Here is a 25,585-nt window from a genome sequence, read left to right as displayed (position 1 = left end):
TTAGATGGCCAGCCAGGGGTGGCATAATACATGCTTCAGCCCCTGGTAGGTCCTGGGTACACCTATGCCCTGGATACCTAAGGTACACTGTACAGGGACTGATAAGGTGGCCCAGTACCAATTGGTAAATGTACCTAAAGTACATGGATGTCAATTTAGAGAGAGAACAGCTAGGCTGTGGGTCTGATTAGCAGGCCCACAGCCAGGGAAAGTCGTAAACCAGTGAAGCAAAAAGCAAAAATCTGGGGTGACCATAGGATTGCAGACCCCACTCTCCTACTCCCTGCCTTTGTGCTTGGTAAGCCTACCCAAGAGGTGACTTACACATTGGCAAAAGTGGCTTGCCTTTGCTATTGTTTTAAATGGCATATTCAGACTGGCAGTTTAAAACTGCTCTTCCAGCCTGACGTGGCAGACTGGGAGATGTTTTGTTTGAGTCACGTACATGGTGGCACAACCAGAACTGCAATCTCTAAGGTGACCGTCTAACTTACATTCCCCCGTGTGCCATATACCAGTGGCTTATAAGCAAGTTAGACTATGCCAGTGTGATATCATCCAATTGGTCATATATGTTTTAGGGTCGGGCACTGAGGTCATGTTAGCAACCCTCAGTGCACAGTCGAAAAACCAGCAGGATCAGTCCAAAACATGGGGGTGACTATACAAAAAGAGGCATTTCTTTACAGATATTTTGTATTCTTCATGCATTCTGAAGAGTCTGTCCTTTCAGTTAAACACAACCATCAACCTATTTTGAACGATCCGTACATTCTGTACATTGACAGGACACAAGCCTACGGTACGACTTGCCACTTATAAGTTTCATGGAAAATGCCATAACAGCTCCCCTTTGACAAAATGCAGCATATCACAATCAATGAGATCATGCATCTCAAACTACCGTGTCAATGCTAGCTAACCCTTATGACACAGCAATGGAGTGCATTTAACAAGGGGCATGGCAACAGCAACTGCACTTTTTCCTAGAGTACCGTTTTCGGGACACTTGCAGAGCTGCGACCCACACCTTCACCAAGCTTCATAATCCAGAAGTCAATTTGAAAGCAGTGTCAGGTGGCGCTGCTCAACCTTCTCTAATAAGGTAAACCTAATTTCCGGCTGTGTTCTGTAAAATGGTACCACGTTTGGTAAATTTAGCATATTAATCGATGAAAGTTTGTTCTTCAGAAGAACATTATGTATCTGTAACTACAGTTCAGCGGTATTGGCATCTAGCATAAATTTACATGGCACCTACGCTCTTCCAAGTTAGCTGCATACTCTATCACCAGCTACAAAGATCTTGCAGTTGAAGCCTATGAGGAGGGTAGGAATCCTGAGCCCCTACACCTGATTGGTTAAATTTTGGGTCATATGAGGTGCATGGTTTAAGTGGTTTAAGTGTTATGGAAATGCTTAACCATTTGTTTTTATTGTCAGATGTTTATATTTGTAGGAAAATGCTCCTTTTTGACATGACCACCCCTACTTTTTGCCAGGTATTCGATGCAATTTTGATGTGGATGCCAGTGTAGCTTAAAGATTTATCACATGCATATCATGCTAGATTTTAAACACTGATTTGAATTGTTTCTCGTATACATCTATAATATTGGGAGTTTAAGGTTTCATGTCTCCCATCGTCCGTCCACTAAAGACAGTATAGTTTCATGGTACTGCTTGCTATTCTGATTCAGGCATGTGAATCTATGAAAAATACCCCAATACTGAATAAGAAAATAATTTACTTACCTGTAACTAGGGTTATCCAGTATTGGTATCTTTGATAGATTCACATGCAACACACCCTCCTCCCCGGAGAGTCAGTTCTCATTGATCTTTTTTTTTTTTTTTTTTTTTTAAAACCTTTATTGTGCAAAACATTAATAAATACGGGCCCACAATCGTCAGGCCGGCCACAATACTTTTCAGCACAAAAGCGAACAATACAGATTCCCAGCAGCTCCAGGATAAAGAGCAATACTCTAGGAATAAGTCCGAAAACGATTACGTGCCACCAGGAAAACAGGAGCAGTGAAGGTTAGTTTTAAAAATTTTAAAATGCAAAACATAAACAGTGAAGAATAAAGATCAAGGAGTACTGAGTCCGTATCATTACTTCACATCATGAGCAGGTAACAGCATAGTATGGAATCAACCGTAGAAGCTGGCATATAAGACAACATGGCGGATCAAGGCAAAACAGCAAGAGCGTAAACTGAAAAGTACACGCCATGCACAGCGCCACCCACTCCCACTAACCCGTCCCTCGAACCCAGGACAGAAATAGGCGAAGAAAAGCGCAGAAAATAGAAAAGGCCCATAGAAATGAACTGTATGAAATTAAACCCCCCCCCCCCCCCACCCTACAACAATGCGGAGGCTACGGCCTACCCCCCCCCCGCCAGCGTGTCTGTCGCCCACTAAAGAACCCGAAATATAGAGAAAAGAAAGAGAGAAATAGAAAAAGAAGTTCCTAATACTGGAGGAGGGCCAAATTCTAAATCACCCGAACTCCCCGGCCATCAAAACTCTCCTCTACCCACGACAATAAAATCAGAGCATCCAAACATAAAAGGGGCAGGGAGAGACAGCAAAAATCGTTTCAGCACGCGTCGAGGTAGCGTCCCGTACCGGGCCCCCACCCGTCCCTTAGCACAGTTAACACGAAGAAGATCACTCCTAACCCTGGCCAGATTTCAAGCGTCCACCCAAATATGAACCTAGATAACACACCGCCCCAGATAGAACAAAGGGGTAAGATGGCCGCCCTCTACAAGGAGAATGTCCCCCTGCACGAATAGTACACACCCAGGTACCAACCACGGCATTGACCCAAAATAGCGTCGCACCCAAGTCCATACAATGCGGCATAAAACAGTGACTTAAATCCACAGCATCTCCAGCCTGAGCAGCGTAGACACCTAGTTGCATCCCCAGCTGAGCCACAAACGAGGATAGGGGTACATCGATCGACAGTGAAAGCTGAGGCAGGATAGGAAACAATGTAGCGTCCACGACATGGGCTGGCGGCAGTCCTGCAAAGAATCCAGTCTCAGAATGTTGCCCCAGCTGATAGTTATGCAGCAACAATGTCCCCACATCGAGTCCAGGAGAGACTCGGTCGATACCACAAGGGGGGACAGCTGGCGAGGCACTCTCCAGCCCCAGAGCGGCTGCTTCCAACTTCGCGCCGAGCGCACAATAGCAATCATGCCAGTCTGCCCCTAAATCGGCTAACGCTGTGAGGATGGAGGCATGGGTGATGCCAGGCGGCCGATCTAGAAATTCGGTAGTGCAGAGTTCAGCCAAGTATTCCGACCACCGCTTAAATCCATGGAGGGCGACACCGTCAGGGACAGAGACGGAGCCCATTCGCGCTGCAAAGGAGACGTCCGCCATATTGTGCACCAACCAAGGGTTATCCACTCGTACGGGTGGGTCCCACGATAGGCAGCTGGGGTGCGATCTCACACAAAATCCTGAGTTCCCCTCATCAGCCTGCGATGATTCATGTGGGTCCCGTCATGGAGACCCGCACCGGTGCGAAACAATGGCGAGTCGCAGCGGCCATGTCCACCCAATCAAGCACAAAACAGCGCGGCTCACCTCAACGCCGCTCTGAGGGGAAGAAGCGATGGAAACCCACTGCCAGTCAAACAGCACTTCCTCAGGAGTGATCGGTGCGGGCACCCGACAGGCGACGAATCGCAGCGGAGGACGCAGGCACACCACCCGTCAGTGGGCTCAAAGGAGCTCCGACCGTCTCCAGCGGGGCACAGTGACCCGGGGCACTGGTCCAGGGCTCGGCATCGGTCGTAGAGAAAATCCGCCGTTACAACCAGAAGTCGGGCAGGTAAGAGCACCGGAGAAACGCCACCAGCAACAGCGCGCCATCATCGTCCTTTCTTGGCTAATTTGCCGCAGGATAGTAGTCAGGATAAATTATTAGCGGAACAGGCTCAGGGAGCCGGGCGATTACACGTCCGTCTCCGCCGCCATCTTGGCTCCTCCCCCAGTTCTCATTGATCTTTACTTCCCACTTGTGCTTTGAAAATCTGAAGAGAACTGGCTTCTGCTGGGAGGGTGCTAACAGCCGATTGGCTGTATGCCAACATGTGGTCCTTTTTAGGGCTCGGACTCCTCCCCACTGTAAGTGGGGGAGGAGTTTCGAGATCCTAATGTTATAAGAAAAAAAAGAAGTATCCTTAGGGCCTTGGCGAGAGGAATTCCACACATTCCTTAGCGTTTTCTGTCATCTGGCCAGTGATTCGTCTTCCTTGTGTTTTCGTTTTAATAGGCTTGAAGTGATAGGGTAAATGTAGTTTTGTTCCGCCATTTTGGGCATATTTCGTTCGTGCTCGCGCAAAGAAGTACATTAATTATAATTAGGAGCTGTCAGGGTGCCTCCGTAAGTGAATCCAGATGTCCGGGCGCGTTCACCATTCAGCAGCGCTCAGCGCGGAGCTCCCTTTGTTTGATTTCGTAGTCGTTTTAGTTAAGCAGCTTGAAAAAATTTCACAGTGCACTTTCGTTTAAGTACGACTTCAGGCAACAGTGTGCGTTTGTTAATTGTATTCACAGTATTATTTTATTTGTTTCTTCTCCAAATAATGCGTGCCATGATAGTGCTTTCCCCGGTGAAATGTAAAATTAATATTACGTATGGATCGGTTTCACTTCGCAACACACAGCAACCCTTTAGCTACCCTCATGCATTCTGCAAATGCATACATATTGTACCAAATAATGTGTTGCAAGATAACACTCACTGAAAACAATTTGAGCATGATAAACCAACCATCTCTTCTAAAAGCCTGGTATGACTAGACAGCTACCTTTCACCAGCCAGAATTGCCTATATGCGTGCTGTTTCCAAGCCAGGTTTATACTGACATTGCGGCCAAACAAATGACAGCAGAACACATTATGATCTGCAGGAAACAAGTCTAGCCCACGATAATCAGCGCATTCGTAAACAAACAATATATGAAACACAAAGTATAATCCTGGTATAGGTGACTCGGGAAGTCAAAATAGAAGAGCTCAACACAGATGCGAACTGTTAAGACCCATCCTCACAAGCACCTTGTGCAAAACGAGGCTAACACGATATTTAATTATGCATGTAACTTGCGTTTCCGAGAGGGGAGTGCGCGCGCAAGCCTCCACTGATCTACTGCTTCCGATGGTGTCTGCCATCTGTGCTGTGTAAATCAAGGCTCAGACAACAGGCAACGCGGGAGGGGGCACCTCTGTAAACATTACGTGCTGGATGAGGCAGCCACATCCAATGTGGAGGAGGAGCCCCACCTCTGTAAACAGAACGTAAATGAGGCTACCGCAAACCAACGGAGAGAAATGAAGGACCCTTCTTAACCCCCAATATTTTAAACACTGTGTTTAAAGGGTGCATATGCAAAACCTACCAGGAGGGATAATCCTGAGCCGGTAATCTCAAGGCTCCCAAGCGAACATACTGTGCACGGCACCCGTCTGTCGTTTACGTTAAAGAGCAGCGCTACGGTGCTGTTGGGGGCAGAGTGCTGTTGAGTGCAGAGTGCTGTGTGCTGTTGAGTGCAGAGTGCTGTGTGCTGTTGAGTGCAGAGTGCTGTGTGCTGTTGAGTGCAGAGTGGTGTGTGCTGTTGGGTGCAGAGTGCAGTGCTGTGAGTGCTGTGTGCTGTTGAGTGCTGTGTGCTGTTGAGTGCTGTGTGCTGTTGAGTGCTGTGTGCTGTTGAGGGCAGAGTGCTGTTGAGGGCAGAGTGCTATTGAGGGCAGAGTGCTATTGAGGGCAGAGTGCTATTGAGGGCAGAGTGCTATTGAGGGCAGAGTGCTGTTGAGGGCAGAGTGCTGTTGAGGGCAGAGTGCTGTTGAGGGCAGAGTGCTGTTGAGGGCAGAGTGCTGTTGAGGGCAGAGTGCTGTTGAGGGCAGAGTGCTGTTGAGGGCAGAGTGCTGTTGAGGGCAGAGTGCTGTTGAGGGCAGAGTGCTGTTGAGGGCAGAGTGCTGTTGAGGGCAGAGTGCTGTTGAGGGCAGAGTGCTGTTGAGGGCAGAGTGCTGTTGAGGGCAGAGTGCTGTTGAGGGCAGAGTGCTGTGTGCTGTTGAGTGCTGTGTGCTGTGTGCTGTTGAGTGCTGTGTGCTGTTGAGTGCTGTGTGCTGTTGAGTGCTGTGTGCTGTTGAGTGCTGTGTGCTGTTGAGTGCTGTGTGCTGTTGAGTGCTGTGTGCTGTTGAGTGCTGTGTGCTGTTGAGTGCTGTGTGCTGTTGAGTGCTGTGTGCTGTTGAGTGCTGTGTGCTGTTGAGTGCTGTGTGCTGTTGAGTGCTGTGTGCTGTTGAGTGCTGTGTGCTGTTGTGTGCTGTTGAGTGCTGTGTGCTGTTGAGTGCTGTGTGCTGTTGAGTGCTGTGTGCTGTTGAGTGCTGTGTGCTGTTGAGTGCTGTTGATGGCAGAGTGCTGTTGATGGCAGAGTGCTGTTGATGGCAGAGTGCTGTTGTGGGCAGAGTGCTGTTGTGGGCAGAGTGCTGTTGTGGGCAGAGTGCTGTTGTGGGCAGAGTGCTGTTGAGGGCAGAGTGCTGTTGAGGGCAGAGTGCTGTTGAGGGCAGAGTGCTGTTGAGGGCAGAGTGCTGTTGAGGGCAGAGTGCTGTTGAGGGCAGAGTGCTGTTGAGGGCAGAGTGCTATTGAGGGCAGAGTGCTGTTGAGGGCAGAGTGCTGTGTGCTGTTGAGTGCTGTTGATGGCAGAGTGCTGTTGATGGCAGAGTGCTGTTGATGGCAGAGTGCTGTTGATGGCAGAGTGCTGTTGATGGCAGAGTGCTGTTGAGTGCAGAGTGCTGTTGAGTGCAGAGTGCTGTTGAGTGCAGAGTGCTGTTGAGTGCAGAGTGCTGTTGAGTGCAGAGTGCTGTTGAGTGCAGAGTGCTGTTGAGTGCAGAGTGCTGTTGAGTGCAGAGTGCTGTTGAGTGCAGAGTGCTGTTGAGTGCAGAGTGCTGTTGAGTGCAGAGTGCTGTTGAGTGCAGAGTGCTGTTGAGTGCAGAGTGCTGTTGAGTGCAGAGTGCTGTTGAGTGCAGAGTGCTGTTGAGTGCAGTGTGCTGTTGAGTGCAGAGTGCAGAATGCTGCTGAGTGCAGAGTGCAGAATGCTGCTGAGTGCAGAGTGCAGAATGCTGCTGAGTGCAGAGTGCAGAATGCTGCTGAGTGCAGAGTGCAGAATGCTGCTGAGTGCAGAGTGCAGAATGCTGCTGAGTGCAGAGTGCAGAATGCTGCTGAGTGCAGAGTGCAGAATGCTGCTGAGTGCAGAGTGCAGAATGCTGCTGAGTGCAGAGTGCAGAATGCTGCTGAGTGCAGAGTGCAGAATGCTGCTGAGTGCCGAGTGCTGTGTGCTGCTGAGGGCCGAGTGCTGTGTGCTGTTGAGGGCCGAGTGCTGTGTGCTGTTGAGGGCCGAGTGCTGTGTGCTGTTGAGGGCCGAGTGCTGTTGAGGGCATAGGGCAGTTGAGTGCTGAGTGCAGTGTGCTGTTGATAGTGTGTGCTGTGTGCTGTTGGGGGCAGAGTGCTGTTGGGGGCAGAGTGCTGTTGGGGGCAGAGTGCTGTTGGGGGCAGAGTGCTGTTGGGGGCAGAGTGCTGTTGGGGGCAGAGTGCTGTTGGGGGCAGAGTGCTGTTGGGGGCAGAGTGCTGTTGGGGGCAGAGTGCTGTTGGGGGCAGAGTGCTGTTGGGGGCAGAGTGCTGTTGGGGGCAGAGTGCTGTTGGGGGCAGAGTGCTGTTGGGGGCAGAGTGCTGTTGGGGGCAGAGTGCTGTTGGGGGCAGAGTGCAGTTGGGGGCAGAGTGCTGTTGAGTGCTGTTGAGTGCTGTTGAGTGCTGTTGAGTGCTGTTGAGTGCTGTTGAGTGCTGTTGAGTGCAGAGTGCTGTTGAGTGCAGAGTGCTGTTGAGTGCAGAGTGCTGTTGAGTGCAGAGTGCTGTTGAGTGCAGAGTGCTGTTGAGTGCAGAGTGCTGTTGAGTGCAGAGTGCTGTTGAGTGCTGTTGAGTGCTGTTGAGTGCTGTTGAGTGCTGTTGAGTGCAGAGTGCTGTTGAGTGCAGAGTGCTGTTGAGTGCAGAGTGCTGTTGAGTGCAGAGTGCTGTTGAGTGCAGAGTGCTGTTGAGTGCAGAGTGCTGTTGAGTGCAGAGTGCTGTTGAGTGCAGAGTGCTGTTGAGTGCAGAGTGCTGTTGAGGGCAGAGTGCTGTTGAGGGCAGAGTGCTGTTGAGTGCAGAGTGCTGTTGAGTGCAGAGTGCTGTTGAGTGCAGAGTGCTGTTGAGTGCAGAGTGCTGTTGAGTGCAGAGTGCTGTTGAGTGCTGTTGAGTGCTGTTGAGTGCAGAGTGCAGAGTGCTGTTGAGTGCAGAGTGCAGAATGCTGCAGAGTGCAGAGTGCAGAATGCTGCAGAGTGCAGAGTGCAGAATGCTGCAGAGTGCAGAGTGCAGAATGCTGCAGAGTGCAGAGTGCAGAATGCTGCAGAGTGCAGAGTGCAGAATGCTGCTGAGTGCAGAGTGCAGAATGCTGCTGAGTGCAGAGTGCAGAATGCTGCTGAGTGCCGAGTGCAGAGTGCTGCTGAGTGCCGAGTGCAGTGTGCTGTTGAGGGCCGAGTGCTGTGTGCTGTTGAGGGCCGAGTGCTGTGTGCTGTTGAGGGCCGAGTGCTGTGTGCTGTTGAGGGCCGAGTGCTGTGTGCTGTTGAGGGCCGAGTGCTGTGTGCTGTTGAGGGCCGAGTGCTGTGTGCTGTTGAGGGCCGAGTGCTGTGTGCTGTTGAGGGCCGAGTGCTGTGTGCTGTTGAGGGCCGAGTGCTGTGTGCTGTTGAGGGCCGAGTGCTGTTGAGTGCTGTTGAGTGCAGAGTGCTGTTGAGTGCTGTTGAGTGCAGAGTGCTGTTGAGTGCAGAGTGCTGTTGAGTGCTGTTGAGTGCAGAGTGCTGTTGAGTGCTGTTGAGTGCTGTTGAGTGCTGTTGAGTGCTGTTGAGTGCTGTTGAGTGCTGTTGAGTGCTGTTGAGTGCAGAGTGCTGTTGAGTGCAGAGTGCTGTTGAGTGCAGAGTGCTGTTGAGTGCTGTTGAGTGCAGAGTGCTGTTGAGTGCAGAGTGCAGAGTGCTGTTGAGTGCAGAGTGCAGAGTGCTGTTGAGTGCAGAGTGCTGTTGAGTGCAGAGTGCTGTTGAGTGCAGAGTGCTGTTGAGTGCAGAGTGCTGTTGAGTGCAGAGTGCTGTTGAGTGCAGAGTGCTGTTGAGTGCAGAGTGCTGTTGAGTGCAGAGTGCTGTTGAGTGCAGAGTGCTGTTGAGTGCAGAGTGCTGTTGAGTGCAGAGTGCTGTTGAGTGCAGAGTGCTGTTGAGTGCAGAGTGCTGTTGAGTGCAGAGTGCTGTTGAGTGCAGAGTGCTGTTGAGTGCAGAGTGCTGTTGAGTGCAGAGTGCTGTTGAGTGCAGAGTGCTGTTGAGTGCAGTGTGCTGTTGAGTGCAGAGTGCTGCTGAGTGCAGAGTGCAGAATGCTGCTGAGTGCAGAGTGCAGAATGCTGCAGAGTGCAGAGTGCAGAATGCTGCAGAGTGCAGAGTGCAGAATGCTGCAGAGTGCAGAATGCTGCAGAGTGCAGAATGCTGCTGAGTGCAGAGTGCAGAATGCTGCTGAGTGCAGAGTGCAGAATGCTGCTGAGTGCCGAGTGCAGAATGCTGCTGAGTGCCGAGTGCAGTGTGCTGTTGAGGGCCGAGTGCTGTGTGCTGTTGAGGGCCGAGTGCTGTGTGCTGTTGAGGGCCGAGTGCTGTGTGCTGTTGAGGGCAGAGTGCTGTTGAGTGCTGTTGAGTGCAGAGTGCTGTTGAGTGCAGAGTGCTGTTGAGTGCAGAGTGCTGTTGAGTGCAGAGTGCTGTTGAGTGCAGAGTGCTGTTGAGTGCTGTTGAGTGCAGAGTGCTGTTGAGTGCAGAGTGCTGTTGAGTGCTGTTGAGTGTTGAGTGCTGTTGAGTGCAGAGTGCTGTTGAGTGCTGTTGAGTGCAGAGTGCTGTTGAGTGCAGAATGCTGCTGAGTGCAGAGTGCAGAATGCTGCAGAGTGCAGAATGCTGCTGAGTGCAGAGTGCAGAATGCTGCAGAGTGCAGAATGCTGCAGAGTGCAGAGTGCAGAATGCTGCAGAGTGCAGAGTGCAGAATGCTGCAGAGTGCAGAGTGCAGAATGCTGCAGAGTGCAGAGTGCAGAATGCTGCAGAGTGCAGAGTGCAGAATGCTGCAGAGTGCAGAGTGCAGAATGCTGCAGAGTGCAGAGTGCAGAATGCTGCAGAGTGCAGAATGCTGCTGAGTGCAGAGTGCAGAATGCTGCTGAGTGCAGAGTGCAGAATGCTGCTGAGTGCAGAGTGCAGTGTGCTGTTGAGGGCCGAGTGCAGTGTGCTGTTGAGGGCCGAGTGCTGTGTGCTGTTGAGGGCCGAGTGCTGTGTGCTGTTGAGGGCCGAGTGCTGTGTGCTGTTGAGGGCCGAGTGCTGTGTGCTGTTGAGGGCTGTGTGCTGTTGAGGGCCGAGTGCTGTGTGCTGTTGAGGGCCGAGTGCTGTGTGCTGTTGAGGGCCGAGTGCTGTGTGCTGTTGAGGGCCGAGTGCTGTGTGCTGTTGAGGGCCGAGTGCTGTGTGCTGTTGAGGGCCGAGTGCTGTGTGCTGTTGAGGGCCGAGTGCTGTGTGCTGTTGAGGGCCGAGTGCTGTGTGCTGTTGAGGGCCGAGTGCTGTGTGCTGTTGAGGGCCGAGTGCTGTGTGCTGTTGAGGGCCGAGTGCTGTGTGCTGTTGAGGGCCGAGTGCTGTGTGCTGTTGAGGGCAGAGTGCTGTTGAGTGCTGTTGATTGCAGAGTGCTGTGTGCTGTTGAGGGCCGAGTGCTGTGTGCTGTTGAGGGCCGAGTGCTGTGTGCTGTTGAGGGCCGAGTGCTGTGTGCTGTTGAGGGCAGAGTGCTGTTGAGTGCTGTTGATTGCAGAGTGCTGTTGATTGCAGAGTGCTGTTGATTGCAGAGTGCTGTTGAGTGCTGTTGATTGCAGAGTGCTGTTGATTGCAGAGTGCTGTTGATTGCAGAGTGCTGTTGATTGCAGAGTGCTGTTGATTGCAGAGTGCTGTTGATTGCAGAGTGCTGTTGAGGGCAGAGTGCTGTTGAGGGCAGAGTGCTGTTGAGGGCAGAGTGCTGTTGAGGGCAGAGTGCTGTTGAGGGCAGAGTGCTGTTGAGGGCAGAGTGCTGTTGAGGGCAGAGTGCTGTTGAGGGCAGAGTGCTGTTGAGGGCAGAGTGCTGTTGAGGGCAGAGTGCTGTTGAGGGCAGAGTGCTGTTGAGGGCAGAGTGCTGTTGAGGGCAGAGTGCTGTTGAGGGCAGAGTGCTGTTGAGGGCAGAGTGCTGTTGAGGGCAGAGTGCTGTTGAGGGCAGAGTGCTGTTGAGGGCAGAGTGCTGTTGAGGGCAGAGTGCTGTTGAGGGCAGAGTGCTGTTGAGGGCAGAGTGCTGTTGAGGGCAGAGTGCTGTTGAGGGCAGAGTGCTGTTGAGGGCAGAGTGCTGTTGAGGGCAGAGTGCTGTTGAGGGCAGAGTGCTGTTGAGGGCAGAGTGCTGTTGAGGGCAGAGTGCTGTTGAGGGCAGAGTGCTGTTGAGGGCAGAGTGCTGTTGAGGGCAGAGTGCTGTTGAGGGCAGAGTGCTCTTGAGGGCAGAGTGCTCTTGAGGGCAGAGTGCTCTTGAGGGCAGAGTGCTGTTGAGGGCAGAGTGCTGTTGAGGGCAGAGTGCTGTTGAGGGCAGAGTGCTGTTGAGGGCAGAGTGCTGTTGAGGGCAGAGTGCTGTTGAGGGCAGAGTGCTGTTGAGGGCAGAGTGCTGTTGAGGGCAGAGTGCTGTTGAGGGCAGAGTGCTCTTGAGGGCAGAGTGCTCTTGAGGGCAGAGTGCTCTTGAGGGCAGAGTGCTGTTGAGGGCAGAGTGCTGTTGAGGGCAGAGTGCTGTTAAAGGCAGAGTGCTGTTGAGGGCAGAGTGCTGTGTGCTGTTGAGGGCAGAGTGCTGTTGAGTGCTGTTGATTGCAGAGTGCTGTTGATTGCAGAGTGCTGTTGATTGCAGAGTGCTGTTGAGTGCTGTTGATTGCAGAGTGCTGTTGATTGCAGAGTGCTGTTGATTGCAGAGTGCTGTTGATTGCAGAGTGCTGTTGAGTGCTGTTGATTGCAGAGTGCTGTTGATTGCAGAGTGCTGTTGAGTGCTGTTGATTGCAGAGTGCTGTTAAAGGCAGAGTGCTGTTGAGGGCAGAGTGCTGTTGAGGGCAGAGTGCTGTGTGCTGTTGAGGGCAGAGTGCTGTTGAGTGCTGTTGATTGCAGAGTGCTGTTGAGGGCAGAGTGCTGTTGAGGGCAGAGTGCTGTTGAGGGCAGAGTGCTGTTAAAGGCAGAGTGCTGTTGAGGGCAGAGTGCTGTTGAGGGCAGAGTGCTGTTAAAGGCAGAGTGCTGTTGAGGGCAGAGTGTTGTTGAGTGCTGTGTGCTGCTGAGTGTGTGACTATGTGACAGTGTGTGACTATGCAGGGTGACATTGGGAGTGTGCGGGTGAGCAGTGTGTGAATGTTACGGGGCAGTGTGTGAGTGTGCAGACAACACCTCACACACATACACCACACACACACAACGCACACACAAACCACACACCTCAGTCTCTCAACACCACACACTTGTCACCACTCAACACAACACACTCACCACCACACTCACTCCCCAGGCTCACCCCCACAGACTCACCAGCACACACTCACCAGCACACACTCACCAGCACACAGAAAACAACACACACAACAACACACCCCCAGCCGTCAATGAATGCTTTCACCATGCACAAACACCAACAGCCATCATCCATCTGTGCACGCTTTTACCAAGCACACACCCACCAGCCGTCAGTGCACCCTTCCACCAGGCACACACACCTCCAGCCGGCAGTGCACTTTTCCACCAAGCAATCGCAGTATGGTACACTTTACTTTTAAACATATTCATATAAAGCACAGCATGCCACCATTGGTAAAATTACAATTCAACCAACATACTTCCACTACACACCACATGCACACACTCCATAACACATGGCAAAAAGACATTGGCATTTACAATGCCATTAGCTCAAACTCAAATAAATCCGAGCCCGATTGCATTTCTAATGCTTGTTTAAAAATTGACATGGAAAAGCTACTGATGAGATGGCATAGGGCCATTATAGCCTATTAAGAATTTAAAGCACTGCTTGAATATTTTACCGTGGGTCTCCCATCTCGACGACGGGGAATGATTCAGGCATGTGAATCTATGAAAGGTACTAATACTGGATAACCGTAGTTACAGGTAAGTAACTTATTTCCTATCCTCTATGGGATAACTTTACTACTTCTGAAAATTGCACTTAGTGTCACTTTTTAGAACTTACAAACGTTTCCATTTCAAAATCTTACCTGATCTTGGTGCCAAATATTATAAAAAGATAAGTGTTACTTTTATAAATTGGTGTGGATCTCCTTATTGTGTAGCATTTAAAAAGTGTGAATTTTGCAGATGTCTAACATTTCTCTCTGATAAGCCTATGGCGGCTCAACCACACTACCCTCTAAGAGAGCACCTTGGGTTTGCTAGAGTAAGCCCCTGTCTAGTTTTAAGGAAAACCTGGACTCTTTGCACAGCATACCTCCTTTTGGTGTACTACATAAAGAGCCAACTTGCTATAATATTGAAATACTGCTAGGTTAACGCTGACTACCAAAGGTTTCCAACTGGACATTGGGTAATAACGCAAGCGGTGCAGAGAAAGAATATCTAGGTAAAAATATCGAATTGCAAAAAATATCGTGGTAAAAATATAGTGGGTAGCTGACTACCGTGGTCTGTCCTTGGACCCCCCGGCGGAGCAGGAGGAGGACGTTTGATCACAGTGACATTTCTGGCCCGCAGCGGTAAAGCCCTGGTGGCATTTCACCTACTTTCTTTTTCTATTGCTTCTGTACACGTGTGGTAGGGGGGGTTGGGGGGGCGTTTTGAGGGGGGGGGTAGAGTTGTGGGTTAGGGTAGGTTGCTGGGGAGTTTCTATACTGAGCATATTCTGAGCCTGTTTTTACCGTTTTTGTTTGCTGCCTATGGAACTGCTATATTGATACTGTTGTGGTGATCTTCGTGTGTGGAGACGCCACATTCTTGGTGCTCACTTGCTCAATAAAATTGGTTGTGAAAAAAAAAATATAGTGGGTCAGGAATATTGACAGTAAAATCCTCTTGGTAAAGAATATCGATTTTTAGGTAAGTAATATAGATTTAAAAAATATCGAAGTGTTTAACATAGTTTGTAAAAATATAGCTAAAATATAGAATTTGTATTAATTTTATGTATTTTAGTATATATTTTATGTGTATGATTGTATTTTTATTATATGCGTTAAATTTAGGAATTCATTTTTCTTAATTGAATTTCGTGATTTTATTTCCGTTGAGTGTTGTGGGTTTATAGGGGAATTGGGTTGGAAGTAATCTATTTATATAAATTTGATTGGTTTTTTGTTTATAGTAGTTATTATTATCTGACATTTGCTTTTTTAGTTCCGTAGCAGGTTGTGGGTTTATAGAGGAATAGGATGGGAACTGATTTAATTATATAACATTTATTGAATAATTGTATTTATTAATATTTGTGATGTTATAGTGTTAAATGTGTAAATTAATGTATTAATTGTTTAATAATTAGTTAGTAATTATGGTAAATGTGGAATTACTTTTAGGTGTTTTTTGTGGTGTTAAGGTTTAAATGGTTGGAAGTCAATTTTTTTTATTGAATTAGTAGTTAATTTTAATTAATTAATTATGGTAATTGTGTAATTAATTTTAGGTGTCTTTGGTGCTGTTTATAGGTATAAATGGTGTGAAGGGTGGGAAGTAATTTATTTATCTGAAAGAGACACGTTAGTGATAGATTCCTTACCTTAGAATATCCCCAGGCGTCAGATTGGATCCGGAAATTTTTGCGTATCATTACCCCTGCGCGCCGGTAGGCGTCGTCCGCGGCTCCGCATCCGTCGTCTGCGTCGTTAGCGCCGCAATGACGTCGTCGGAGTACGTAGACGCCGCCCTCGCGCACTGACGTCAGTTCTTCTTTTTCCCGCGCCAGCTAGCGCAGATCCGGAGAAGCTCTACCCCTTAGTCATTTTTTGACTAAACTTTTTGATCTTTTGATCTTTTCTCTACTCGAGTCTTCGACTCCGACGGTGCCGGTAGGGATGCCCGGGTTTAAACCCTGTTCCAAGTGCGACCGACTGATGTCGGTTACCGACCCCCATCGCCGGTGTCTCAAGTGTTTAGGCCTCGACCACGACGACCGCACCTGCTCCGACTGCCGGGCCCTGACGTCTAAAGCTAGGCGGGAGCGGTCCCGCAATCGACTTGAGCTCCGGCAGTCGGCCCCGCGCCGCTCTAGGTCCCGGTTGCACAGGAAGTCGAGGGACCGGTCGCGGGGTCGGAGCCCTCGCAGCTCTGGGAGTGGATATCGGTCATCAGGATCCAAGTCCTCCAGTAAGAGGCATGAGAGGTCGGAGAGACGTCATCGTTCTTCCGATCCACTCCGACGCTCGCGCCATGCGGCTGGGGGTTCGGGTGACACCACCCACGCGGCTCTGACGGAGTCGCGGACGTCGCCGCCTGCCCCACACCTTCGGGTCCCTGGGCATGATGCGACGCAAGAGGAGGTCGAGCGGTATCCCATGGCCATGAGGTCCCTCCCTCCTCAGCCGGGTTCCGTGGCACCTCCAGGCCCAACGGCCCAGGCTGCAGGGCCTAGCGGGTTAGGTGCTTCGGCTCCGACGCCGTCGGGTGCTTCGGCCCCGGCGACTTCGGTCCTGGCACCGCAGGCCCTCACTGGATCCGCTTCTGGATCCGGGTCGTCCCCGGTCGACCTCACAACCTCACCGGCGCCGGCCCTGAGGTCCTTAAACCGCAGGCAAGCTCCACTGAGCCTCTGCTGCCGTTTAATGAGGCCTTGTGTGACGTTCTTGTGGGCACTTGGTCCAAGCCCGCCACAGGTCCGCCTATGGATAGGAACGTGGCCAGACGCCACCACCCGACCTCGGGCGACCCTTGCTTTTTGTCCACCCATCCCACCCCGGAGAGCCTGGTCATTCAGGCCTCCGCTTCCCTGACGGCATTCCCGGCGGCTCCGCCCAATCTGGAAGAATTCGGGAAGAAGGTGTTCTCGTCCCTGAGTTTGGGACTGCGGTCAGTCAATACCGCATGCCTCTTGGGCCGCTACACCCACACCCTGTGGGACACGGTCGCAGACGTGCTGCCACAATGTCCGGAGGAGGTCCGGGCAAAACTCACCCAAGCCCTTGCGGAGGGTCGAGATGCAGCGCGATATTCCATCCGGTGAGGGCTGGATACCACGGACTCACTGGGCAGGGCGAGGGCAACGGCGGTGGCGGTTCAACGCCACGCCTGGTTGAGGTCCGCCAACTTTTCGGCCGATGTCCAGGCCACTCTTCTGGACATGCCGTTCGATGACCGTCGCCTCTTTGGCGACAAGGCAGACCATGCGCTTGAGCGTTTTAAGGACTCCAAGGCTACGGGCAAGTCCTTGGGCCTCTCGGCCCCACGCCAGCAATTGGGTGCCTTTTGCTCCTTTCGTAGCCACGGTAGGGGCGCCCCCACACGTGCTGCCAGCCACTCACCGCTGAACCGGTGGCGGCCGTGGAAACCGCCGTGGCGGCGGTCGGGGACAATGGTGAGGCCAGTCCACACCTTCCCCCGCAGCACCTGCCTCAAAACCCTCCTAGTCCCTGCTTTCAGGCACTTGTGACGCCAGTGGGAGGCAGGGTTCGTCATCACCGCTTCCACTGGCGCACTGTCACGTCGGACAGGTGGGTGCTGCAAACCGTCCTAAGGGCTACTCCCTCCCCTTCGAGGCGACCCCTCCAGCCATGCCACCGCGTGTCGGGGGCTCTCTTGCAACTTCTGCAAGAGGAAGCACGGCCCTCTTGGCCAAGGGGGCCATCGAGCGCAATCCTGGGCCAGAAGTAGGGTGTGGTTGTTACTCCCACTACTTTCTGGTACCCAAGAAGGGCAAAGGGGCCCTACGCCCTATCTTGGAACTACGGAACGTCAACGGCTTCCTCCGGAAGGAGAAGTTCTGGCTCAGGTCTTAGCTGCCCTGTACCTCGGAGACTGTATGGTAGCATTGGACTTGCAGGACGCTTATTTTCACATCCCCATCCTGCCGGCCCACCGGCGTTACCTGCGGTTCACGGTAGGCCACGAGCACTTTCAGTTTGCCGTGTTCCCCTTCGGCCTTACCAGCGCCCCACGGGTGTTCACGAAGGTGATGGCGGTGGTCGCAGCTCATCTGCGCAGGGTTAGGGGTGTCAGTCTTCCCCTTCCTCGACAACTGGTTGTTGAAGGCGGGCTCGCCCCAGAGAGTCGTCGGCCACCTCCAGACTACGGCCGACCTCCTGCATTTGCTGGGGTTCTCCATCAACGTGCCGAAGTCACACCTGTCTCCCTCTCAGAAGCTCCTCTTCATCGAGGCGGTTCTGGACTCGGCGCAGTTTCTGGTTTATCCTCCCGAACAGCGGGTTCGGGATATTCAGGCTCTGATTCCTATCTTCCAGCCTTTATACCGAGTCTCGGTCAGGTTGACGCTGCAGCTTCTGGGACTGATGGCCTCCTGCATCCTTCTGGTGCATCGTGCCCGGTGGCGGATGCGGGCTCTGCAGTGGGACCTGAAGTTTCAGTGGCCCCAGCATCAGGGCAAATTGTCCTACCATGTCTTGATCTCGGAGGGCACTGCAAGACAGTTGCAGTGGTGGCTCACGGACCGCGATTGGGTCAGTGGCAGATCCCTCTCCCTACCCCACCCGGAGCACGTGGTTGTGACGGACGCGCCCCTCCTGGGCTGGGGGGGCCACATGGGAGAGGGGGAGATCAGAGGCCTCTGGTCTCCAGGGGAGTCCCAGCTCCACATCAACCTCCTGGAGCAGCGGGCGAGCCGGCTTGCACTGAAGGCATTCCTCTCCTCTGTCCGGGGGAGTGTAGTGCAGGTGTTCACGGACAACACCACCGTCATGTGGTACTGCAACAAACAGGGCGGGGTGGGGTCGTGCCTCTGGCAGTGGCTGCAACATCAGGGCGTGACCCTGGTGGTTCAACACCTGGCTGGTTCTCTGAACGCCAGGGCGGACAAACTCAGCCGTCGGTGCATGATGGATCACGAATGGCGTCTGAACTCTGACGTGGCGCAAGGTCTCTTTCAGCAGGAATTTCCAAGGCAGCACTCGCTCGGAGACTCTTTTCGCCGTGAGTGGAGTTGCGGTCTATTGTACGCCTTTCCGCCCATACCACTTCTGCCCAGAGTGCTGAAGAAGATTAGGCGTGACCGGGCCCAGGGTATCCTTGTGGCTCCGGGCTGGGCACGAAGATACTGGTATCCTGAGCTACTCAGCATGTCAGTCGATCCCCCGATTCGTCTGCCTCTTCGGGAGGACCTTCTGTTACAGCAGCAGGGGACGGTCCTCCACCCGAACCTGTCCAGTCTCCACCTACAAGCTTGGAGATTGAGCGGCGACAGTTGAGGCCATTTGACTTGCCTCCTGAAGTCTGTAATGTCATTCTGGCAGCCAGGCGTCCCTCCACAAAGTCGATATACGCCTGCAGGTGGAACAGATTTGTGGCATGGTGCACAGGAAAGGCTGTGGATCCACTCTCTGCACCCCTTTCTGAGGTTCTCCTCTTCCTTCTTTCTCTTGCCCAGCAGGGCTCTGCTCTGGGCACTATCATGGGGGTACCTTTCTGCCCTTTCCGCCTTCTTAAGGCTACCTGATCAGACTTCATTGTTCAAGTCCCCGATTGTAAATAGGTTTTTGAAGGGCATCACACACGTTTCCTGCTGTTCCTTTCGTGATGCCCCAGTGGGACTTGAACCTTGTACTTACATACCTAATGTGTGCTCCCTTTGAGCCGCTCCATAACTGTCCTCTCCGTCTTCTTACTTTGAAGACTGCTTTCCTGGTTGCCATCACCTCTGCCAGGAGAGTGAGTGAGCTCCAGGCTCTTTCTTCAACACCTCCTTTCCTCTGTCCATCCGGACAAGATTGTGTTGCGGACGAGACCCTCTTTCCTGCCCAAGGTTGTCACGGCCTTCCACATCAGGCAGTTACCTTGCCCACCTTCTTTCCGCCTCCGCATCCCTCGAAAGAGGAAGAGAGGCTCCACCGTCTGGACCCAAAACGTGCGCTCTCTTACTATCTGGATTGCACACGCCAGTTCGGGTGGATGACCAACTCTTTGTTGGTTACGTGGGCGCTAAGAAGGGAAAGGCGGTGCACAAGCGGACCATCTCACGGTGGATCATCTTGTGTATCCAGGCGTGTTACTCCTTGGCTAAGAAGGAGCCCCCTGTTGGACTGAGGGCTTGTCCACTCGGGCCACCGCGACTACCACTGCCCTGGGCCGAGGAGTGCCCTTGCAGGACATTTGCCAGGCAGCTACGTGAGTGTAGGAGAGTAGGGTCTGCAATCCTATAATCACCCAGATTTTTGCTTTTTGCTGCACTGGTTTACGTCTTTCCCTGGCTGTGGGCCTGCTAATCAGACCCACAGCCTAGCTGTTCTCTCTATCCAAATTGTACTCAGGTACTGAATTGGCACTGGGCTCTCTCCAAGTCCCTGTACCCAGGGCTGAGGTGCACCCAGAAGTCTCCCAGGGGCTGAAGCATGTATTGTGCCACCCCTGGGCTGACTAACTAAACTGACACAACTGGCTGCACGACAGCTGGGGCAAGGTGGTGTAATCACCCTTTTGCTTTAGATATAGTATACCTATATCTAACCCTAAAATGGACACACAGATCTCCTATCAGTCACTCCTATGGCAGGCCTTAACAATCCTGAAGGCAGAGTGCTTGGAATCGTGTGAGATGGTGCTCTGGCATGAGCTGAGCCTGTCTGCGGCTTTCGGGATCCATCCCTTAGCCGTTTCCATGATATCGCATACCATATACTCTTAAGTGCATTATAATCCTCGCGGTTATATGCCAACTCTGGTATCGCTTTATCAAAACATGTCGAGTAAGGTGTCATACGAATTGGAATACTAACCCCTCGCCAATTCTGGCGACGGGGTTAGCATTCCACCCTTCTAGAGGGACACGACATGTATGTAACCCCTAACCCCGGTTAAAGTCAGACAGAGCCTTAGCATCCACAAAATGGATGCTGCCACCGAGACACAAGTCTGCCCTCCTGCTGCTGGGAGTCCTCCCAGAGCAGGAGGCAAGGACAAAGGGTTTCCTGCCAGGGGCGGTGCCAGCACCGTCCCAGACAGGGTTTTGTGTATTCCAGGTAGGCAGGGCTACAGAGGAAGGTGACTGCATGTGGCACCCCGGTGCTCACTGTGCATAGGCCGGCTGAAACCAGTTCCAGGGGCACTCCAGCCCCTGGCCTGGGGAAAGCCCGCCAAAGGAGAGGGGTGTAACCACCCCCCTCCTGGTCCCACCCATAGGGCAGGACTTAGTCGCGTGCCAGCCCCCTTTTCCCAGATAAAGGTAGGAGCAGGCCCCCTTCCAAATTAGATCATCTTTGGAATCAAGACACGACTTTCTACGAAAGGACATCAAGATTTCTTCTTCAAGATTCTCCCTTGTGACTAAGGAGTAGTCACCCTGCATCCGCAGGCACCACCTTAAGAATACTGCGGTCTGCTGCAAGTCCTTCCTCCGGAATCCGACTGCCCAGCTCGACAAGACCCGGCTTCCCTGGCACCTCCGACCTCTACTCACCTCTACAGCCAAGCTGAGAACCGTGAGTGCGACGAGACCTCAAGGGACCGACTATTGCCACGACTGCACGACTTCTTCACAGCAAGCCCGCCGGGTAATCTACTGGCGAGTGCTTTGGGGTCCGAGAAGCCCCGACCCTGAGCAGCTCCAGCACTGAAGATCAGCCCCCCAGCATCTCCACGATCGGCGTGGAGCCCTTCTGCTTTTTGCTGCTCACCGCGTTGTTTGGCTACTAGCCCGCTGGCTTGTGGCCTTCTGAACGACGCCCGACGACATCACTGCTGCTGGTCTGGTTGCTCCAGACTGGTTCTTGCTCCCTTCCAGAAGAGGAGCACCCCGGACCCTCCTGGTCTACTCAAGACGCCATTTTGAGTCCACCGCGTGGGCTTGAATTAGCCAAGGCTTTGTTGCCCAATCCTGGGTCCTTCGACGCCGACAGCTTCATCCATCGTGGGACAGCTCGCCTCTCCATCCTGGTCGCCGACAACGCCTCCTGGTCCGTGAGATCTGCAGAGCACAGCGTCGCCCACTCACCTAGTCGAGGTGACTACCCTCCGGTGCCCTCCTGGTGCCCCTGACTACTGGCTAGTAGTCACGAACTTGGTCCCCTCTGCTTTCAGGTGTCATCCATCTTCAAGATCCAGGCTTGGATCACTTCGAACTTTCTTCACTGGTCGCCTGCCAGCATCTTTCTTCCAGGCTCCTGGTTCGTCTACGAGGATTCCCGACGTCTTTTGAGACCTATGCAGCTGCAGCCCCTGGGCTAGGTAACTTCGGCATTTCGGTGCCCCAGCATAGCCTCACTATCCAAGGGTCAGGATCCACTGTCGTTTTCTTCCTACCAGGTCGGGTTCGCCCGTGAACACTAACTTAAACTTTACTAGCTATCATAGACTTTGTCCCGCATCCCGCGTGAGAGTGCACACTCTGCACCCGAGTCCCCTGGGCCTCCTAGAAGTAATCTAACGATTCTATAGTCAAGTCCTAGTATTCCAAAGCCTATTAGTACTGTACTTACCTGCTAGTAATTTCGCATTCCACTTTTTGAGTATATGGTTTCCCGTGCCCCTCGGGCATTTGTATATACTGTGCTAACTTAAGTATTTTTATAAGAGTTTTGTTGTGTGCTTAGCTCCCTGTCTCATAAAGAGCCAGGGTAGTCTTGTTATAAATAAATACACTGTTTATTTTCATAACAACTTGTGTGGGGTCCTTTCTCTGGGTGTTCAAGGGGTAATGTGATGGTAAAACAGCTGGCTTAACACGCCCTCTAGAGTCTTAGCCTTAGACTGCTCGTATCCACGCTACTAGGATAGCTGGTCTATAAAGTTGACTTACAACCAATCATCAATAAGGGTTGTTTGGACTGATATATAGTGATCACTAGAATAGTGAACACTGCACATCAGGCCAACTTCTCACAGTGAGCCTCGCTGCACACGTTTGCAAGACACTATATTGTGTGGAGAAGCGTGGCTCAGTGGTTAGAGGCGGCAGACCCGGAAGCTGAGATCGGCTGAGAAGCTGAGATCGGCCGTGGACCAGGGTTCGATTCCCCGCCTCGGCGGGTCTCGGGCTCCAAAATTCCACGGACTCGACAATTCTCGCTCCGGTGCCTACTCGACTCACGGGGTCACACTCTGCGACTCTGGGCAATAGCTTGCTTAATCTCCACTACGGCCCCTCGCGGCGGGATGCCTGGCTTTCACCTTGTGGATACCCTGCCGGGGTATCTCACAGGGGAATACCAGGACGGGTTCCCTAAGCAAGCGCCTTGATACCTTCGGGTGATACGTGCGCTATATAAGTCGCAATACATTTACTATTGCCTGGACAGCCAAGTCTGGAGGGATGGCTACTTTGGCCGTTCCGTCCTCCAGGACTTTCTGGTGTGATTATTGGTTCGCAGACCCACCACCGAGGTTGGTATTGCTGGGGTATCTATTCTAAGGTAAGGAATCAATCACTAACGTGTCTCTTTCAGATGCACAAGTTACTGCTTGTGTAACGATATATCTGTAAGAGACATTAGTTAGTGATGGATTCCTTACCGACTCACCCATCCTCCCCGTTCTGCGAACCGATATCTAGGGTTAAGGTCATCCCCTTTCAGGGCCCTAGTTTCATGGCACCAGTGTTGGTTCCATCATGGCTCTGCGTATCTGGCGCGGAATAGCTGTGTATCAGAACTGACGTCAGCGCACGAGGGTGGCGTCTAAGTACTCCGACAATGTCATTCCGGCGCTAACGACGCCGACGACGGACGCAGAGCCGCGGACGACACCTGCCGGCGCGCAGGGGTATTGCTACGTAAACTTTTCCGGGTCCAGTCTAATGCCTGGGGATATTCTAAGGTAAGGAATCTTATCACTAACTAATGTCTCTTACAGATATATCGTTACACGAGTAGTAACTTGTGCTTTATTGATGAATTAATTTGTTAATTAATTTAACTTAGTAATTAATAATTGTATTTGTGTAATTAATTTTAGGTGTGTGTTGTGAATAGTATAGTGTTAAAGTATGTGTACTCAATGAATGGTTATCTTTTTTATTAATATATTTTACATTAATAATTATGTTAAATATGGAAATTTCAATAAAAATGTTGATGGCTTTTTTTATTGGTGTGGTGTTACAGGGTAGGAAATAAAATAAATACATTTGTTTTAAATAATTTGTGAATATTTCTTTTAAATAAATATTGTTCATAAATGTATTTTTATGTCATATTTGTAGGTTTTTGTTAGACGGAATTAACATAATGTGTTTTTATGTTTAATATATTTAATTGTATATTTTTAGAATATTGTTTATTTAAAAGGTTATTTAATTTTTTTTAATTGTTTGATTGTTATTAGTAATTTTTGTTTTTCTGCTATCCAATACTATCCCTAATGTTGTACTCACTGGAGTGGGAATAGTAATTTCCACCCCTCCGCTATCCAAAATGTTCCCTACTGTTGTACTCACTGGAGTGGGAATAGTAATTTTTACCCTTCCGCTATTCTGCAGTTTCCCTATTGTTGCTCTAACTGGAGTGGTAATAGTAATTTTTACCCCTATGCTATCCAATACTTTCCCTACTGCTTCACTCACTGGAGTGGGAATAGTAATTTTTACCCCTCCGCTATCCAAAATGTTTCCTACTGTCCCACTCACAAGAGGTGGAATAATAATTTTTACCCTTCAGCTATCCAGCAGTTTCCCTACTGTTGCTCTCGCTGGAGTGGGAATAGTAAATATAATTCTTCTATCCAACATTTACCCTACTTTTGCACTCAATGGATTGGGAATAGTACATTTTACCCCTTAGCTATCTCCAACACTTTCCTTACTGTTGCACTCTTTTGAGCTGGAATGGTAATTTTTACCCCTCCGCTATTAAACACTTATTGCAGTTGAAATAGTAAATTTAATTGTTTCGCTATCCAACATTTTCCCTACTGTTGATTTTATTGTGTTGCGAAATGTACGTTTTAATTTTGTTTCAATAGTTTAATGTTTTAATTAATTGTAGAATTTTCTTTAATTTTAAATAATTGCAATATGTATATATTTTATTTTTATATAATTTAAAAGTTTAAAAATGTAGTAAAGTTAATAGTAAATACATTATTTTAAAGTAAATGTTTGTATATGTATAAATATTATGTTTGTGTGTTTATATTTTAAAATAGTTGAATGTTTATATTTAGTTAAAACGTGTATTCAATTTAATTTTGTTAAAACATTAATATTTTATTTTTGATATATTTATTTATATTTTGTAATCGATATTTTTAACTTAAATATTTGATATTTTTGTACTTACCTGTTTAAGTATAGTGAGTCACTATTTTTACTATTTTTTCTTTTCTCGATATTGAACCAAACAACTCAAGCATGTGATTCTATGAAATATATCAGTGCTGCCGAGGTGCAGTTACGGGTGTGTAACATTTTCCGTTTTTCTTTTCAGCAGCACATGGTTATGTTCTATGATGTAATTTTTTCGTTTCTAGGCATACAGTCTGATAGATATGCAGTAGGATCTTGGGTACACATCAGTAGGATATAGGGATGGAGAGCCCATTTCATTTATATTTATCAGCGTCTCGCATTTCTAACCTTTCAGGCCCGTGAGCACGCTAGCACCACTGAGCCTTCCAGAGAGTTTCTTATATATTTGTGGTGATGTCTCTCACTTCTAAATGTCTCTTTTGATCAATCCACATTTCCGCTTAACATCCCTCACTTATACTCTGGCTATGGTGCTAAGGAGAATGATAATCAGTCTTGGCGGGTGCTATCATGAGTGCCATTCCAGTGTACTAAAGTCTTTGTGGCCAGGATCTGAAGGGCATCTCTTGCCTCCCTGTTGCGCAGTTGGATGATGGACAACGTCAATTAAGGTTGGCAGGAACACCGTGCTCCCTTGGGCAGTGAGGAGCTCATATGCTTCTGCAGAGGGGAAATAATATTGCCACCTGCTCACAGCTTCCGCAGTTCGCAGGGGCACAGGACTCCATCAGAATGGAACACCGTGGTGCATGATGAAACCATTCAGTCATACGCATGGAAGGGGTTAATCGTGGGTGTTGTATTGAATTGCTTTGTCTTTTTTGTCTCAATATATCAGATGCACACCTTGAATTTTGGAGACATTTGGTTTTTGAATGGTCTGAATAAACAAATGCTTCTGAACTATTTTTTCGCATTCTGCCAATCTGCTCCAGTCTCCTGTGGGCCCAAGGGAAAGTCATGTTTTTTCTCTTAGCTGAATGAAAGTGCAAACTTCTTTAGTAGGAAAACCAAAATCTTATCTGTGCTTGTAGTTTTTCTTAAATCATATTGAGCAAGTTTTAGGCAGGAAGC

At 50.4% G+C, this 25,585-nt stretch overlaps 1 protein-coding gene across 1 annotated transcript in view; it reads left to right on the top strand.

Annotated features, from left to right (window-relative positions):
- The window catches only part of NSD2 (nuclear receptor binding SET domain protein 2), a 1,080,265-nt gene that overhangs the window by 391,631 nt on the left and 663,049 nt on the right, over positions 1 to 25,585 (top strand). The gene's annotated exons all lie outside the window — the stretch shown is intronic.

This window comes from Lissotriton helveticus, chromosome 2_2 (genome assembly GCF_964261635.1).
Source record: "Lissotriton helveticus chromosome 2_2, aLisHel1.1, whole genome shotgun sequence".
In the NCBI taxonomy this organism is placed as follows: domain Eukaryota; kingdom Metazoa; phylum Chordata; class Amphibia; order Caudata; family Salamandridae; genus Lissotriton; species Lissotriton helveticus.
This window is presented reverse-complemented; position numbering and strand designations above follow the sequence as displayed.